Raw genomic sequence first — 15,606 nt, forward strand, 5'->3', positions numbered from 1 at the left:
ATGGAATATACTGACAGGCAGCTAAAGCGCATCTGACCCCTCCCAACTTCGTATTTTGAATCACTTGACTAAACTTAATCACTTTTAACTAAATTCCCCTCGTGGCACGTTACATTGTCTCTTGGCCAGGACAATCACTAGTCATACTCTTATCTATTGTCTTCTGTTCTTTTTCTCTTTGGCCTAAGTTTTGAACTCCTTGATGGACTTTCTAGCCTTGTACCCCTGCTAAGTCCTGCCCAAACTCTTACTTGGCCTTTTGCCTAACCTTCTTACTAGGCTTGGGAAGCTTGGTCTCCCTGCCGAGGTAAGGTCGAACGTCCTGCCGAGCCTTACACTCGAACTCCGGCCAAGCCCCCTTGCCTGACCCTACTAGGCTTGGGAAGCTTGGTCTCCCTGCCGAGGTAAGGTCGAACGTCCTGCCGAGCCTTACACTCGAACTCCGGCCAAGCCCCCTTGCCTGACCCTACTAGGCTTGGGAAGCTTGGTCTCCCTGCCGAGGTAAGGTCGAACGTCCTGCCGAGCCTTACACTCGAACTCCGGCCAAGCCCCCTTGCCTGACTCTCCTACTAGGCTTGGGAAGCTTGGTCTCCCTGCCGAGGTAAGGTCGAACGTCCTGCCGAGCCTTACACTCGAACTCCGGCCAAGCCCCCTTGCCTGACCCTACTAGGCTTGGGAAGCTTGGTCTCCCTGCCGAGGTAAGGTCGAACGTCCTGCCGAGCCTTACACTCGAACTCCGGCCAAGCCCCCTTGCCTGACCCTACTAGGCTTGGGAAGCTTGGTCTCCCTGCCGAGGTAAGGTCGAACGTCCTGCCGAGCCTTACACTCGAACTCCGGCCAAGCCCCCTTGCCTGACCCTACTAGGCTTGGGAAGCTTGGTCTCCCTGCCGAGGTAAGGTCGAACGTCCTGCCGAGCCTTACACTCGAACTCCGGCCAAGCCCCCTTGCCTGACTCTCCTACTAGGCTTGGGAAGCTTGGTCTCCCTGCCGAGGTAAGGTCGAACGTCCTGCCGAGCCTTACACTCGAACTCCGGCCAAGCCCCCTTGCCTGACCCTACTAGGCTTGGGAAGCTTGGTCTCCCTGCCGAGGTAAGGTCGAACGTCCTGCCGAGCCTTACACTCGAACTCCGGCCAAGCCCCCTTGCCTGACCCTACTAGGCTTGGGAAGCTTGGTCTCCCTGCCGAGGTAAGGTCGAACGTCCTGCCGAGCCTTACACTCGAACTCCGGCCAAGCCCCCTTGCCTGACTCTCCTACTAGGCTTGGGAAGCTTGGTCTCCCTGCCGAGGTAAGGTCGAACGTCCTGCCGAGCCTTACACTCGAACTCCGGCCAAGCCCCCTTGCCTGACTCTCCTACTAGGCTTGGGAAGCTTGGTCTCCCTGCCGAGGTAAGGTCGAACGTCCTGCCGAGCCTTACACTCGAACTCCGGCCAAGCCCCCTTGCCTGACCCTACTAGGCTTGGGAAGCTTGGTCTCCCTGCCGAGGTAAGGTCGAACGTCCTGCCGAGCCTTACACTCGAACTCCGGCCAAGCCCCCTTGCCTGACCCTACTAGGCTTGGGAAGCTTGGTCTCCCTGCCGAGGTAAGGTCGAACGTCCTGCCGAGCCTTACACTCGAACTCCGGCCAAGCTCCCTTGCCTGACTCTCCTACTAGGCTTGGGAAGCTTGGTCTCCCTGCCGAGGTAAGGTCGAACGTCCTGCCGAGCCTTACACTCGAACTCCGGCCAAGCCCCCTTGCCTGACTCTCCTACTAGGCTTGGGAAGCTTGGTCTCCCTGCCGAGGTAAGGTCGAACGTCCTGCCGAGCCTTACACTCGAACTCCGGCCAAGCCCCCTTGCCTGACTCTCCTACTAGGCTTGGGAAGCTTGGTCTCCCTGCCGAGGTAAGGTCGAACGTCCTGCCGAGCCTTACACTCGAACTCCGGCCAAGCCCCCTTGCCTGACCCTACTAGGCTTGGGAAGCTTGGTCTCCCTGCTGAGGTAAGGTCGAACATCCTGCCGAGCCTTACACTCGAACTCCGGCCAAGCCCCCTTGCCTTACTCTCCTACTAGACTTAGCTTCCTTGCCTTCCTGCCTTTCTCCTTACTTGGGTTATTGCCTGCTCTGACGGGGACATCCTGCCCTGCCTTCCAGGGCCATTCCCCTATCTGCTCTGACGGGTACCTCCATCCTTGCCTGCCATGGACATCCTACCTGCCCTGTTATCCTGTCCTGCCTGCTGGGGACATGCCCTCTTGCTGCTCCTGCTTGCTAGGACATCCCGCCCTACATGCCCTGTTATCCTCTCCTGCCTGGCGGGGACATGCCCTCTGCCCGGTGGGGACATGACGCTCCTTTCTGCTTGGACATCCCACCTGCCCTGTTTTCCTGTCCTGCCTGGCAGGGACATGCCTTTTGCCTGTCGGGGACATGCTTTCTGTCTGCCAGGTACATGCCCTCTACCTGCCAGGTACATGTCACTCCTGCCTGCTAGGACACCCTGCCCTACCTGCCAGGGACATCCCACCTGCTGTCCTATCCCATCCTGCCGGCGCCGGGGATATGTCCTCTAGGACCTCCACATCCCACCTGCCCTGCTGGGGATATTCCCCTTGCCCTGATTGCCAGGGACTTACTTTGCCCATAGGGCACCTCCACACGCTCGGAGGAGGGCCTGCTTTACTTCTAAGGAGACGCCTCAGTCGCTCCTCTATTCCACTCGCTTCCCCCCGTTCCCGGCCGGCCCCTTCGCAGGAGTCCGGAAACGCGGGTACTAGTGGGTCCCTCTCACTTCGGGGGTCCGAGCTGCCGGCCCCCGTCTCACTCACTCACTCATTCGCTCGTCTCCCGGTTTTTCTTACCCATCCGATGCTCCTCTGCGTTGCTCGTCTCACGCGGATCCTAGGGTCCGAAGGTAGCCAGCAACTCCCGAGGGTCCCTCGAAGCAGATGGTTGAGCTGTCCAGCTGTCCGGGGGTCCTCTTCGGGCGTGGCTATCCCGGACGAGCCCCCAAATTGAAATGAACAGGGCTAATGCCTTTATTAATGTTCAGCTCTTTATTAAAAAGATCAGCTGGGCAGGGGGCTCGACGCAGAGCTCGCCCCCGCAGTCGTAGCTTTCCCAGGCAGCCAGAAGGAAGGCGGCGTGCAGAGTCGGTCACTGGAGTCCCGAGCAGCAGCTGTCCTTTCTCCTTCCGTGGCACACCAGTGGCCCGAGGATGAGGAGGCGTGGTGTGCAGAGTCTGTTGCTGAAGTCCAGAACAACAGCTGTCCCCGCTCCTTCCGTGGTGGCAGCACCAGGGCTCTCTGTCTCTATCTCCCTGCTTCTCAGAGCCTAATATAGTCTGTTCTCTCTTAGGTGATGGCGATGGTTAAAAGCCAGTCAGGGGATGTGTTTCCCTCTTCCTCAGCTAGGGCATTTATCTAGACTCCTCTATTGTGTTCAGTTTTTGATTTATATTCATTTTTATCTCCTAAAAATACTCCCATGATCCTAAGGGGTTTCTATTTGCATGTTAGTCTCAGAGTGGCAGCGTGGAGGGGTGGGGGGCCGGTTGTTCCCAGGTAGTTTAAAGAAAACAAACAGAGCAATTAGCTAATTAGCATTTCAATATCGGTCTTTTAGTGTTGCCATGGGAACTAGGAAAGCCCTGACCACGTTTCTGGGGAATACCTGGAAACTATTCATAACAGTGAGGTGGCAGAGGGGAGATTATTCGATTCAAATGAAAAAAAAGAGAACAGAAGAGAAAGCCCACTGTTTGGAGGTTAGTGTTCTCACCTGTGCAGGATGAATTCATAAACTCCATCCAGGTTTTACTCTTCTGGTTGCAAATTTTACAGTAGGACACAGTCTCTGGTGGCCCTGCCATGTCACCTCATGCAGTGCTTTCCTGTTGGCTGTAGGGAGTGATGCCTGGGAGGTCTGGAGGTTCCAGCAGTAATAAAAACCAAGGGCATCCTTGGTGGCAGTGTGGCTGTGGACAGAGCTTGCCTGGAGCTCAGGTACCTAGCCACTGCTCAGGACAGATGATAATGACACTAAAGGCCTTGGCTTCACTCTGCTAGTCCCCTGATTCCTGTTTATCCCCCTGAGGGTGGAAGTCAGAGGTGAAAGGACTGAAACCTGAAATCTTTACTTTTAAAGACACCTTCACTACAGCCCCTGGGTATCTCATTGGGTCATTGCCTGTCTGACTTTTTTTTTTTTTTTTTTTTTTTTCCCCCAAGAAATTTTTCTGTCTGTAAAACTGCAATGGAGCACCATAAAAATTATTTCAGTGCTATAAACCCCTCCAGGAATTGTATAGTGATAAGTATTATTTGCATGCAAGGACCTGAAAAGGGGGCTGTTTTGTATAATCTAGGGCTACTCTATTGTGTTTGTTTTGTTTGTGTATCTGGATCATAGCAATAAATGCAGCTTAGAGAACAAACAGCATATTTTGGTGCTTAAAAACCCCACAGGTGTCTAGGTATATGCAGATGTGAAGGAATTAATGAACTTTTTAAATAACAGGGAAACCTTTCTGTTCAGAAGAACTGGCATCCATATATTTAAATTTTATGTATATGCATATTGCCACATTCTCTTTCAGCTAACCTTTGTGGGAGAGAAACTTCTGCTGATGTCAAAGGAGCTGGAGGACATTAGCAGCTGATGCTGGTGCCTGTCGGGTGCTGCTGGGTTTGTCTCCCCAGCACCAGGCTGGCTTCCCTCACCACTGCCAGTGACCTTGCAAACAGCTCCGACAAAGGTCGGAATGGATTCATTGATCAGCCAGGCCAAGCATATGACAGTCTGTGCCTTAATTGAATCCCAAAAGGGGGCAGACTGGGTTTTTATTACAGAGGCCAGACGATAGCACTCATTAAAAGCTCCACAGACTGTGTGGTTTACTAATTAGTTTATTATACAGACACCTTGACGATGGGCAAAGTTGTCATTTTGCCCTTTATCGCACAGGGGATGTTGTTAAAAGTTTAATCAGCTAACACTGACCAACTTAGCTTGGCAGGCTGTGGACAGTCATTACCGAGGTCACCCCTGCTGTAGCAATTCTGACAGGGTCACAGCATGAATCTCCAATAAAAAGCACGTTACATAAGGTAAGAGTGCACCTGAAAGGGAACCAGGAAAAGAGATGTGCTCAGTGGGAGTGGGAAACAGATGGACTGTTAGGACAAGCGAAGCCTGCTACGGTTTCTCTTTGCTTACATTGTTTAACATATGCTTTTTGGAAATATGGGGAGCTCTGAGCTACTGCTGTGATATGTTCATTAGAACACAAGATAGCCTGAACCAAAGTGGTCTGTGAACAGGCACTAAGTGGCTCTGCTCTTGCAAAAGCAGGGATGATTTTGCTAGTTAAGCAAAGCCTAACACCCAGGGAATGTGCAGATCCAGAGTGATAAGAGAACTCGCTCTGGGAAAACTGAAGATCCAGACAGCACAGGTTTCCCTGCAATGTTGCTTTTCTTTCCATTCCAGATTCTTCCTTTCTTCCAGAAGAGGCTGATGCCAGACCTCATTGCTGTCTACAGCTTCCTCCTGAGGAGAAGAGGAAGGGCAGGCACTGAACCCTGCACTCGTGACATGACCAGTGACATGACTTGAGCAAACAGCACAAAGCTGAATCAGGGCAGGTTTAGGCTGGATATCAGGAAAATGCTCTTCACCCAGAGGGTGCTTGGGCACTGGAACAGGCTCCCCAGGAAAGTGGTCATGGCAAGATTTGTGACCAGATTCTTGGTCACAAGTATCTGGCAAGAGCTGGCACAAGCCTGGCAGAATGCAAGATTATTGTGTAATTCTCGGGGTGTTCTGTGCAAGCCCAGGAGTTGGGCTTTGATGATCTTTGTGAGTCCCTTCCAGCTCAGGAGATTCTATGATTCTACATTCTGGGTAGTTTTGTAATGTACCTTTAGTATCTCTATTCCCTGCAGGTGTGGGAATGTGCTACAGCTCTGAGAAATTTTTCATAAGGTTACCTTTACTTAGTTTTACTACAGTGACATCTGGAAGTCCCAGCAGTGTTCAGAGCCAGTGTTAATACCCAGTCTTACAAAAAGAAATACCCTCTACCAGCTCTGTATCAGAACACATAGATTGTAATTGGATATGTCAGATTAAGGATGGTATAAAAAAATTGAGGAAAAATGATAAAGGCTCCTGATCTTCTCTTCAGAGTCCATTTGACTGAAACTTATTACAGCTTGATATTTTTTTTCCTTAGGAACCGAGCTAAAAATAAAAATAGTTTGATCTGCCTGTCAATCACACCTATGAGGCAAATTCAGTCAAATCTTAGTCTGGATAGGGGTCTTAGTTCCTTCAGGTCTTCTGGCAGTTGGTATTTTCCACAAATGGTGGTAGAAGAGAATGATTTTAAATTATTCCCTTGAGGGAAAAGCAGGGAACACAGCAGCCATCCCTGCTCTTTCATCTCAGCTGGCTGGCAAATCAATCAGTCAGGCTGCCCAATGTACCAGATCAGCCATGGCACGTGCTGTCTCCTGTTGAACCACAAAGAAACTCAGGCAGGGGACACAGAGCAGAAGGAGATTCTGTGCTAGAACACAAGAATGAGAGCTGATCTGAGGGCAGGATGGGGAAACCTCATCATCTCACAGGGAAGGACTAGGGAAGTTGGAATGACACAGAAAAATAAGTTTAGAGCTGATTCTTAAGAGTGGAGTAGAAAGAAAAAGAATTTGTTGAGGTTGGTATCTGTAGAGGATGTGGGGCAAAATTCCAGATAAAATGAGATTTTGTTAATTTCTGTGCAAATAATGGAACAAATAATGTCCTGGGGTGTAGAACAGTGTGACATGAAAAGAAAATAATTCTCCAGTCATGAAGAGGATCTTGAGAGAAACAAAGCAGATTTGATCCCACACAGAATCTCCTGAGACTGAGTTTTACTTTGCAGAGACAACATTTTCAACAGGATCAGAAATGCCCTCAGGCTGTGCCAGGAAAGGTTCAGTTGGACATCAGGAAGAAATTCTTCACTGAAAGAGTTGCCAGGCGTTGGATTTCTCATTTCAAACTTTATTCACAATCAGCAGCTGCAATTCCAGAGTTTCAGTTCCAAAAAGAGAAAAAATGCATTAGATATATGGAATATGTTATCTTCTGGGAGCTGGAGGAGTATATGAGATATATTAAATTTGGTTTACTTATATTTTGATTTTTTGTTTGGACATAGACATCAGCTGAAATTACGGCTTTGGAGAACGAAATGGAGGATTTGGTCGTTGACTGCTACAGAAACTTTCACATGGAATATCACTGCATATTTTTGAGACATGTTTCTTCCAGCCATATTCCATTGAGAATTGCACCACAGACAGAAGTCAGGAAGCCTGGTTTCACTTTGACTCTTTTTTCTGCTGCAAATGTCCAGTGCCTCCAGTTTGATACTCCATCATCATGGATGGCATGAATGGGAGAGCCCAAGCCAATTGTGCTCTATCCAGCATCACTGAAAGACTGTTCCAGTCTCATGTAACACAAAAATGTGACCTTGAAACAAACCACAGGAGTAAACTATGGTCCTGTTTGCCCTATGGCCAGGGCAAGAATTTTGTCAGACCATTTGGTCGCTTTTTCCAGCCTGAAGATCTTGGTTCCTCTGCCAAGAAAACAAGTCCTAATGTAGGGGAATTCACACACCTGAAAACCTCATGCTGTTCTGGAGCTGAGAACTGGAGATGGGCCCAGAAGGCTGGTTTCAGCATCACATTCCCAAATAAACACATACAGGCAGGTAAAGTGCAACCTGGTGTGCATATATACTATTCATTTTCACTTGAACATTAGCATAAGGTGCAGTGGCAGCAGATTTGTATCTGTCATCAGATGGAGTAAAGATCAATGAGAGTGTGCTTACAGCGTGTCCCATGGTGGGGTGTGCAGCAAGGGGACCACGAGGGGAGCCAGCTCTGTGACAAACACAACAGATGCACCTCTCAGTGCTGAGGGCAAGAACAGGAAAAGAACGCCGGTCACACCCTCAGCTTGCTTCCCTCAGCAGAGTCCCCTTACCCTCAGTTTTTACAAGCTGAGTGGGGCCTGTGCCTCTGTTCAAAACATGGATCCATTCCCATTTCTCACTCAGGAATCTGGCTGGAATATATTGCAACACGGGGGCGAGCAACGGGTCATGTACAATGGAGGTACCATTGCTAGTTAACATGTCTTGGTAGTCACCCCAGGAGTCTTCTCACAGTGACAGATTGCTCTGTTACAACTGCACAGGCAAATGCTCCATCATTAACTCACTTTAAAAAAAAGCTGCCTTAACTGGGAAGCTAAAAGACTCCAACTTTCCCTTTTGCTGTAGCTCCCTCAGGCAATGAAGGAATTTGCGATGTGTGTCAATGAGACATTTGAAATCTCACACATTTAAATCGTCCCGACTTCAACAGCATTTTAAATACACTGAAACCAGCAGCATTTCTAAATTCAAACACTTACCAGTTTCCTTCCCACAAGCTTGCTCCTATGAGCCTCAAAGGCAGTAGAAAATGTTATTATGCGAACAAAGCATCTCTCTGTAACTGAATTAAATATAAATCCATTAAAAAGAGAGAGATAATATAATAATTAATACTTTGTACTACTATATTACCTTTCTATTGCAGTCTAAAGGTATTAACTCAGCCTTAGCTCACCGTTTCTTTTACCATTTTATAAATAGAAAAATTGAGGCACAAAGGGGAAAAGTGAAACAACTGAAGACACAAGGCAAATCAGTATCAGGGCAGGCATAAAATCTTGGAAATCTGGTTCTCAGTGCTGCCTCCACCATTCCAGCACCAACCTTCCCACAAGGCACAATAAATAAATGGTACCACCAGCAGGGTTATCTGAAAGTGAAAATCAGCTGTGGATCCTTACATCTCCCACATCTCAGCCTCAGAGGAGGCTCAGTGGAGGGAAAACTCTAAGCATAAATCCAGTGGTGGGCAAATTCCGGTGACTTCCCCGCACCATGTGTGGCATTTCTGTGCCTTCACTGAGGAAATCCCATAATCCTATCCTCCAGCCTTTCACCATGGAGTGGTGGAGGAGCTCCCATTAAGTTCAGCAGTGTGAGACTGCAATTAAAGAGCGATTAAGAGTGGCACAATGCAGCCCACTGGAGGGATGAGCTGTGTTCTGCCTAACGCGATCAGCAAACAAACTCTTTTGAAGAGCTTAGACCGAGTGCGTTAGGAGAAGCACCCAGCACCAGGAATTACCACTCTGCCCTCACACAGACATAAATCCTGGAGATGGATAGACCTGTTTATCCTCCAGAGGGATTTTACATGGCCCTAGCAGGCTGCCCACCATGCAAAATCAGGCCTTTAATGATTGCTTGTGAGAACTCAGAATGACAAAGCTTTTCATTAATCGTCCATTCCTCATCCGTCTCTTAATAGATCTATAAATGAATAAATACCCCAAGGAAATTGCTACTATAAAAAAGGAAAAAATTGGGTACCACTTTGAATATTGACAGACACAAGAGTTGCCTTTTAACTCCGGAGTCATTCAACTTTTGTTGGAGTGTTACATAAAAGCTTTTAATTTACCGAGTACCTTTTTGTGAGTCGAGGGGATCATTTGTGACTAATGAAGAGCAAAGAACATTTTAATAATAGTGACAACTGGCTTTGATATTAATATTGTCTCAAAAAAATTCTCTTTTGAAGTCTCTGAGATTAGGAAAACCCTTTATATTTTATCCAACCGTGCTAATAAAATTGCCTTGCCTACATAATGCTCTCTCCAAAGCAAAAGAAATTTTCCCCCATTTAGTTCCCCACGCTATCCTGTGGATATTTTTATATGCATTTTTTTCTCACTTGTCATTTTTTTGTGCACCAACATTTCTAATTTTTTTATTAGTTTTCAGAAATCATATTTAAATGAAAACCCAAGTGTAATGCTCTATTTCTTATGAGAACTTGAACATATTTCATATCCTTAGAAATGGAAGCCTTTTTGCATGTCATAAATATTTCTTGATCCTTTTTCCAGGAGGAAGTAGCATGGTAGGGGTGCTGAATGGAAGCCTTCTTCAGGAAAGCATCAGTTTTGTAGAAATTATGACAATAAAAGAGGAGGAAAACTAATCTATTTCAGTTTTAGGGGTGTTGTTCCATGAAAAATGGTATATAGATGTTATTTATGTACGATAGAGCCTTAGATCATGACATTTATTCAGGTGGATGTGGAGCTGACCAAAGCTAAGGGTAGGTTACTTCAGTTTTGTTTGTGAGTTCTGCATCCCTACAAACTTTATTAGATCTCACAGGCTTGTTAAAGTCATAGTGAAACAAGAGATGTTTCTGAAGTGATAGACGCATCAATCTTTAGTCCCAATAAAGGGGATCAGTTACAGAAGACTAACGTGAAAAAAATATCCTTAGCAAGTGTTGAAAAGAGTAAAACAAACACAGTTCCTCTCCAGTCTAACTTCTGTCCTCACTTAGTCTTTCATTTTTGAAATGAAACCCTAGTCAATTTTCCAACAGTTTTCAGAAAAGGTTACAAGTTAAAGCAATACACTTGCCTAAGACTCGTGTTGAACCAGGACTGCATATGATGTATTGCAAGTCATGAATCATTTGAAACATAAACCAGAAAAAAATTCCTTTTCTTCTTTTTTTTCCTTCCCCCTACTGCCCATGATGTATTCCCTCCAGCTCTTCCTTAATTAGGAAGTTAAGCCCAGTCATTCGTCTCCAGTTGCTTCCTCGAAGCAGAAGCAGCAGTAGGGACATTAGCATGGGCTGAGCTCCAGACATTTTGCAACGTGCTCTAACCCTGTTGAGGAGATTGCCATCAGTCCCACAAAAACAAAAACGACAGACAACCTAGCAGTCTAGTCAGGATGCAAGCACGAAACAAAACAAATCTGCAACCTTATGCTGATTTAAGAAGAAATCATCCTTGATATGTCCTTGATACGTTAACTATGGCCCAGCTTTGTTATGCGCGGTGAGGAAGAGAAGGGTGTGACCCACTTCTCTCTCTCCTTGGGGCTGCACGTGTTTCGGGCACTTCTGACCAGACCCAAGTCCAGTTTCCAATTTTCCGTCAGAGGAGAGGCCGCAAGCTTTGTCCCACCTTCCGAAACCCCGGGCACGTGACAAATATGTGCAGTTTTGACAGAGAGAGAAGTTTGCTAGGGCACAGGCCTACAGCTAATGTTTACGGGCCAGTTTCCAACAAAGGCATGGCAGGCCTGGGCTGCTGACTCAGCCCTCCCTGTGTGTTTGGGGATGCTGTTGCCAGAGGAGAGACAAGCGGGGGGGTTACGAGGGGCCACAGAGCCCCTGTGATCTGCAGGAGCCGGAGCGCCCGCAGAGACTCGTTCGCTTCTCAAAGCGGGAGGAAGAAAAGGCCTCGGCCAGAGCGCGCTCAGACGAAGGAACCTTTTCTGGGAGTTTCTACAGCGCTTCCTTCGCCATGACCGTGTGGTCACCAGAGCTGGGTGACTGTATAATAAGGCTCACCGGCTCTCTGATGGAAACTTTAGGGAAGGAGAAAGTTACTGATGAAAGTGAAGGGGATTTTGTGTGTGTGTGGCTCAAGGTTTCATCTGGATTTCAATGCCTGTAAAATAAGGGACAACAGGGGAGCAGGCCACCAACCTTAACTCCCTGTGCTCTCTTCCTGAAAGTGAAGGAAGAGCATCAAAGGGAATGAGTGACAGACTCTCTGACTGAAAGGCATTCTGTATTCTTGCTTGAGGTCACAGCCATGGCTGGCATCACAGAGCAAAGTCTGTCTAATTTAACATTTATGAACTCCTTGTTTCCAGGGCGCAGTCTTAAGTGGGCCAGGAAACTTAGGGTGATAATGCAAAGTTACAGTTGTGGTTATTTGGTTTTTACCTCTGGCAATTTTAAAACTTTCCAGGTGTCAGATGGCTCTTATGGATCTTTTCCCTCCTATTCCTTAATCTCTCTTCTCTGCTCATCAGGCTGAGAAAGTAAAAGCCCATCCATGTCAGCAGGTTTTCCCAACACTTTTACATGCCTCCTTCCTTTGTCCATAAAATACACTAAAACATTGCAATATTCACATGAATGTAGAGGAACCATCAATGAAGTGTGTATAAATCACTCCCACCAAATACAAAGGGGAACCATCTTGCTTATCTGATGTTTCTGCATCATGTTAAATTAACTTTTGCATAGGAATCAATAGATGAGAAAGTGACAAAAGAAATGCATGTAAAATATTTATTATAATAAGTTGGGAACAACATGGCACAGAACTATAATTACTGTATTTTCTGTTCAATGAAAAAGGTACAAGGGAGCTTTTTCCCAATATTTTAATAATTTTACAGATGTTGAAATGTGTTTTTAAAATAGCTTTCAAACTATTTCATCTTTCTGTTAATTTGATATTTCACTTGCTCAGTATGCAATTTAATAGAAATATATTTATACAGGTGTGTGCCCATACAGTTTAGGAAAAATATCAGACTAAACCCCATGTCTTTGGTTACATTGTTGGGTTATGTTTTGGGTAGGTTCTGCTAATTTTGATTCTGCCCATGAGAGCCCCTCATTAGTTCCCTTATTAGCTACTGAATTACATAAAATATTTAAAAGATGGTGTTGAATTCCCAAGGGTTTTTTCCTCCATTCTTCACTGTAAAAAAAAAAAAAAAAAAAAAAAAAAAGTTCAGTTCTCCACCACAAAGAAATGAGATTCATATAGGCAAAGAATAAATTAGAGATTAGTTTGAAAAACATGAACTTTTTCTATTATTTCTGGATGTGCTGAAATAGTCTAGAACGGGTGAATAGGGAAATGAGAGAATGATTGGAAATCTAGAATACAGGAAATGGGGGAATGTAGTATCTGATTTTTAAACAGGGGAGAAATGCAGATAAAGAAATTCTAGGCCAAATAGATAAGGAGCAATGCTCAACTCACCTGTAAGCAAAGGATGTAAAAGTGATAAGTAACAACTGACAGATACATCAGACTAAGCTGTCAAAGCAATCACTTTTCCTTCAATGGCAGGGTAACAGCATTCATAGAATGAAGTAGTTGTGAGTCACCATCTGATTCTGACATGATTTGAAAGATGTTTCCATAAATAAACCAAGGAAATGCAAAATGGGCAAGTGCTGTATGCACATCCAGTTGGAAAACTGAATTTAAAAGAAAAAAAACCCCACAGTTTTAAATGGGTTTCTGTTACACTGGAGCAATGCAGAAAAGGAGTCATACTTTGACCTCTCCTAGGTTTGGTATTATTCCCCGTTTTTAGTAATGAAGGGTGGAATTGAAAATGCTTATTATTTTTTGTGGATTATATCTAACTGGGACAACTCTCAAGTACCCTTAAGATTAGAATTCAAACCAGTTTTAGCAAATTAGAATCACAGTCTGGAAAAATAAGAGGTGATTAAATATTGAACAGCTATGCTTAATTTTATTCTCTCTGACCAAACACATGACCTCTGCACAAATATAAGATGAGGGAGGGCGCAGTAGATTTGCCAGAAATTATTTTGGGGTTATAAGGGAATATAATCTGTAGAAAAATGACTCATTTTAACCACTCATACCACCATGTATAAAAAGAAGTGTCACATATAAATCCCAGCAAGCAATATTTTCAATTTTCTGGTAAAGCCCTCAACTCTGATCTCCTGTTCAAGTTACTACATTTTAAGAGAGATGTGAAGAAAGCAGGAGCAGTCCACAGGAAGATGACAAATATGATCAAAGACATATAGAAAAATGTCTTACAAGCAAATTTGAGAGGACTGGACTTGTTTAGTCTGAACATCAGAAAACTGAGGCGAGATGTAATAGCAGTTTTCAAATTAGTTGATTCCTGTGAAGTGAATGGCAGTAAGTGAACTTTTATTTACAGTGAAAACAGAAGGGGGAGGATGCTGTGGGATGTTATATGGAATATCAGAGTCCCTTTCTGTCTGATTTTCCATCTCAGAAGAGGGAAAGAATTTCCTCCCCCTTTTTACCTCTGTCTTTCTAAATTAAAATTATTCCATAGATTTAAATCCCTGAGCCTAAATCGGTATTTAGGCAAATGTTAAATGTAAGACTTCTTTTAAAAAAGGCAGTCTGGTCTCTGTTCATTAGAGATTTAAGCATATGGCTAAGTTTAAGCCATTCAAATACTTTAACTCTGCAAGTGATTGAAGTTGGATGCTGTTTGTTACATGTCTCTGAAACTAATCTGAGTCTAGACTAATATATATGTCCTTTGCCAACTTAGTTCCTCTATTACTTAGCAATTTATACATATTCAAATTGACATTTGATGCTGATGAGCTGAGATCTCAAATTTATGAACATCTAATGCTACAGACCTTCGTTTCTTCCCCTCTTTCCCTTGCTGGCCGGGGGTCTATACATCAAGAATTTGTCTTCTGACCTTATAGTTTGAAAGGTATTGAGTGCTTTAGCCTCCAGTATTGAAATCATTGGATGTCTGCTGCTGACTCAGATGGAAGCAAGGTTAAGCCTGTAAATAGTAACATTATTGAAAATCACTTTTTTAACTGCAATTTCCTAACACCCAGGCTGGTTTTATCCAACTTCTCCCCTAAAATCCTGCGTGAGGGCTTGTACACCCTCACAGCCATTAACAGGGGATTGGAAAAGCAGCCAGCCTTGTGTGCCCACGTTTGGGGAGGACACTCCTGAGCATGTAGCTATTAAAATAGTCATTTCTCTATTACTCTGCAGTCCAGGAAGGGACTGCAGACCTTCATTTGCACTGCTCTCCTGCAGGCTGTCACAGCTGCTGGGATTTCTGTGAAAAATCCCACAGATACATCACTGCTGTTAGTCCATTCCTCCCTCAATGAGAAGGAGGTGCAAAAGGATTGCTGCATTCCAAGCATAAGGAAATGTGTGGAATGTCTGATCCCACAGTGTTGCACTACAACATGAAATAACTCACGCATTTACTCAAGATGTAAAAGAAGGAAAAGAGGAAGTTTTATTTCTGACTTTGCAATATATAGAATTTTAAAGGTGACAGTGAATTGGAGGGTGAAATTGCTATTTTTTTAACTACACTGGTCAAACTAACAGTCTATTAATTTTTTTTTCCACAAAGAAGAATGTAAAACAATCATTATTTACATGAACACTGCGTGAGATTTCTAGTAGAAATATATAAACATCAGAAGGTATAGAACACTTTTAAAGGAGCTTTAAAACTTCTAAAAGAACAGGGTGACACTACAGAACTACAGACAGGCTGATGGCCAAAAGGTGGCATCTGACCATAGACCATGAGCAGTTAAACTGTGCAAGTTGGGTGCATGAAGTTGTACTTAGCTCCATAAATCCCTTTTGCCAGTCAACCCCAAGGAGAATTGAGTGGAAATTTCTTGGAAGCCACTTACAGTTAACACTTCTAATGGATAATTTTTTTAATCTTTAGCTTTGTAAAACCTAATTCTAAATTACTACAAATACTAAATTACAAGTGTGGGCTAAAATCTCACTCTCTATTTTGAGGTAAAAGATAATTTTTCCACTAAAAAAATCTGTAAAAAATAATGTAATATTGGCTTCTTACTTATTTTTTTTTTATTTGATTTGATTTGATTTTTATGTAAGTG

General features: G+C 44.8%; 1 long non-coding RNA gene across 2 annotated transcripts; it reads right to left on the reverse strand.

The window, feature by feature from the left end:
* Positions 1 to 4,868: 4,868 nt before the first annotated feature.
* LOC128807806 (uncharacterized) lies at positions 4,869 to 11,698 on the reverse strand. Of its 2 annotated transcripts, XR_008437280.1 has the most exons (4): positions 11,629 to 11,698; positions 8,459 to 8,541; positions 7,872 to 7,956; positions 4,869 to 5,097 (listed from the first exon to the last, which is right to left on the reverse strand). It is a non-coding gene; the product is annotated as an uncharacterized LOC128807806 (long non-coding RNA). The 2 variants fall into 2 exon arrangements; XR_008437281.1 differs by lacking the exon at positions 7,872 to 7,956.
* Between the last annotated feature and the right edge of the window lie 3,908 nt (positions 11,699 to 15,606).

This window comes from Vidua macroura, chromosome 5, assembly GCF_024509145.1.
Source record: "Vidua macroura isolate BioBank_ID:100142 chromosome 5, ASM2450914v1, whole genome shotgun sequence".
Taxonomy (NCBI): Eukaryota; Metazoa; Chordata; class Aves; order Passeriformes; family Viduidae; genus Vidua; species Vidua macroura.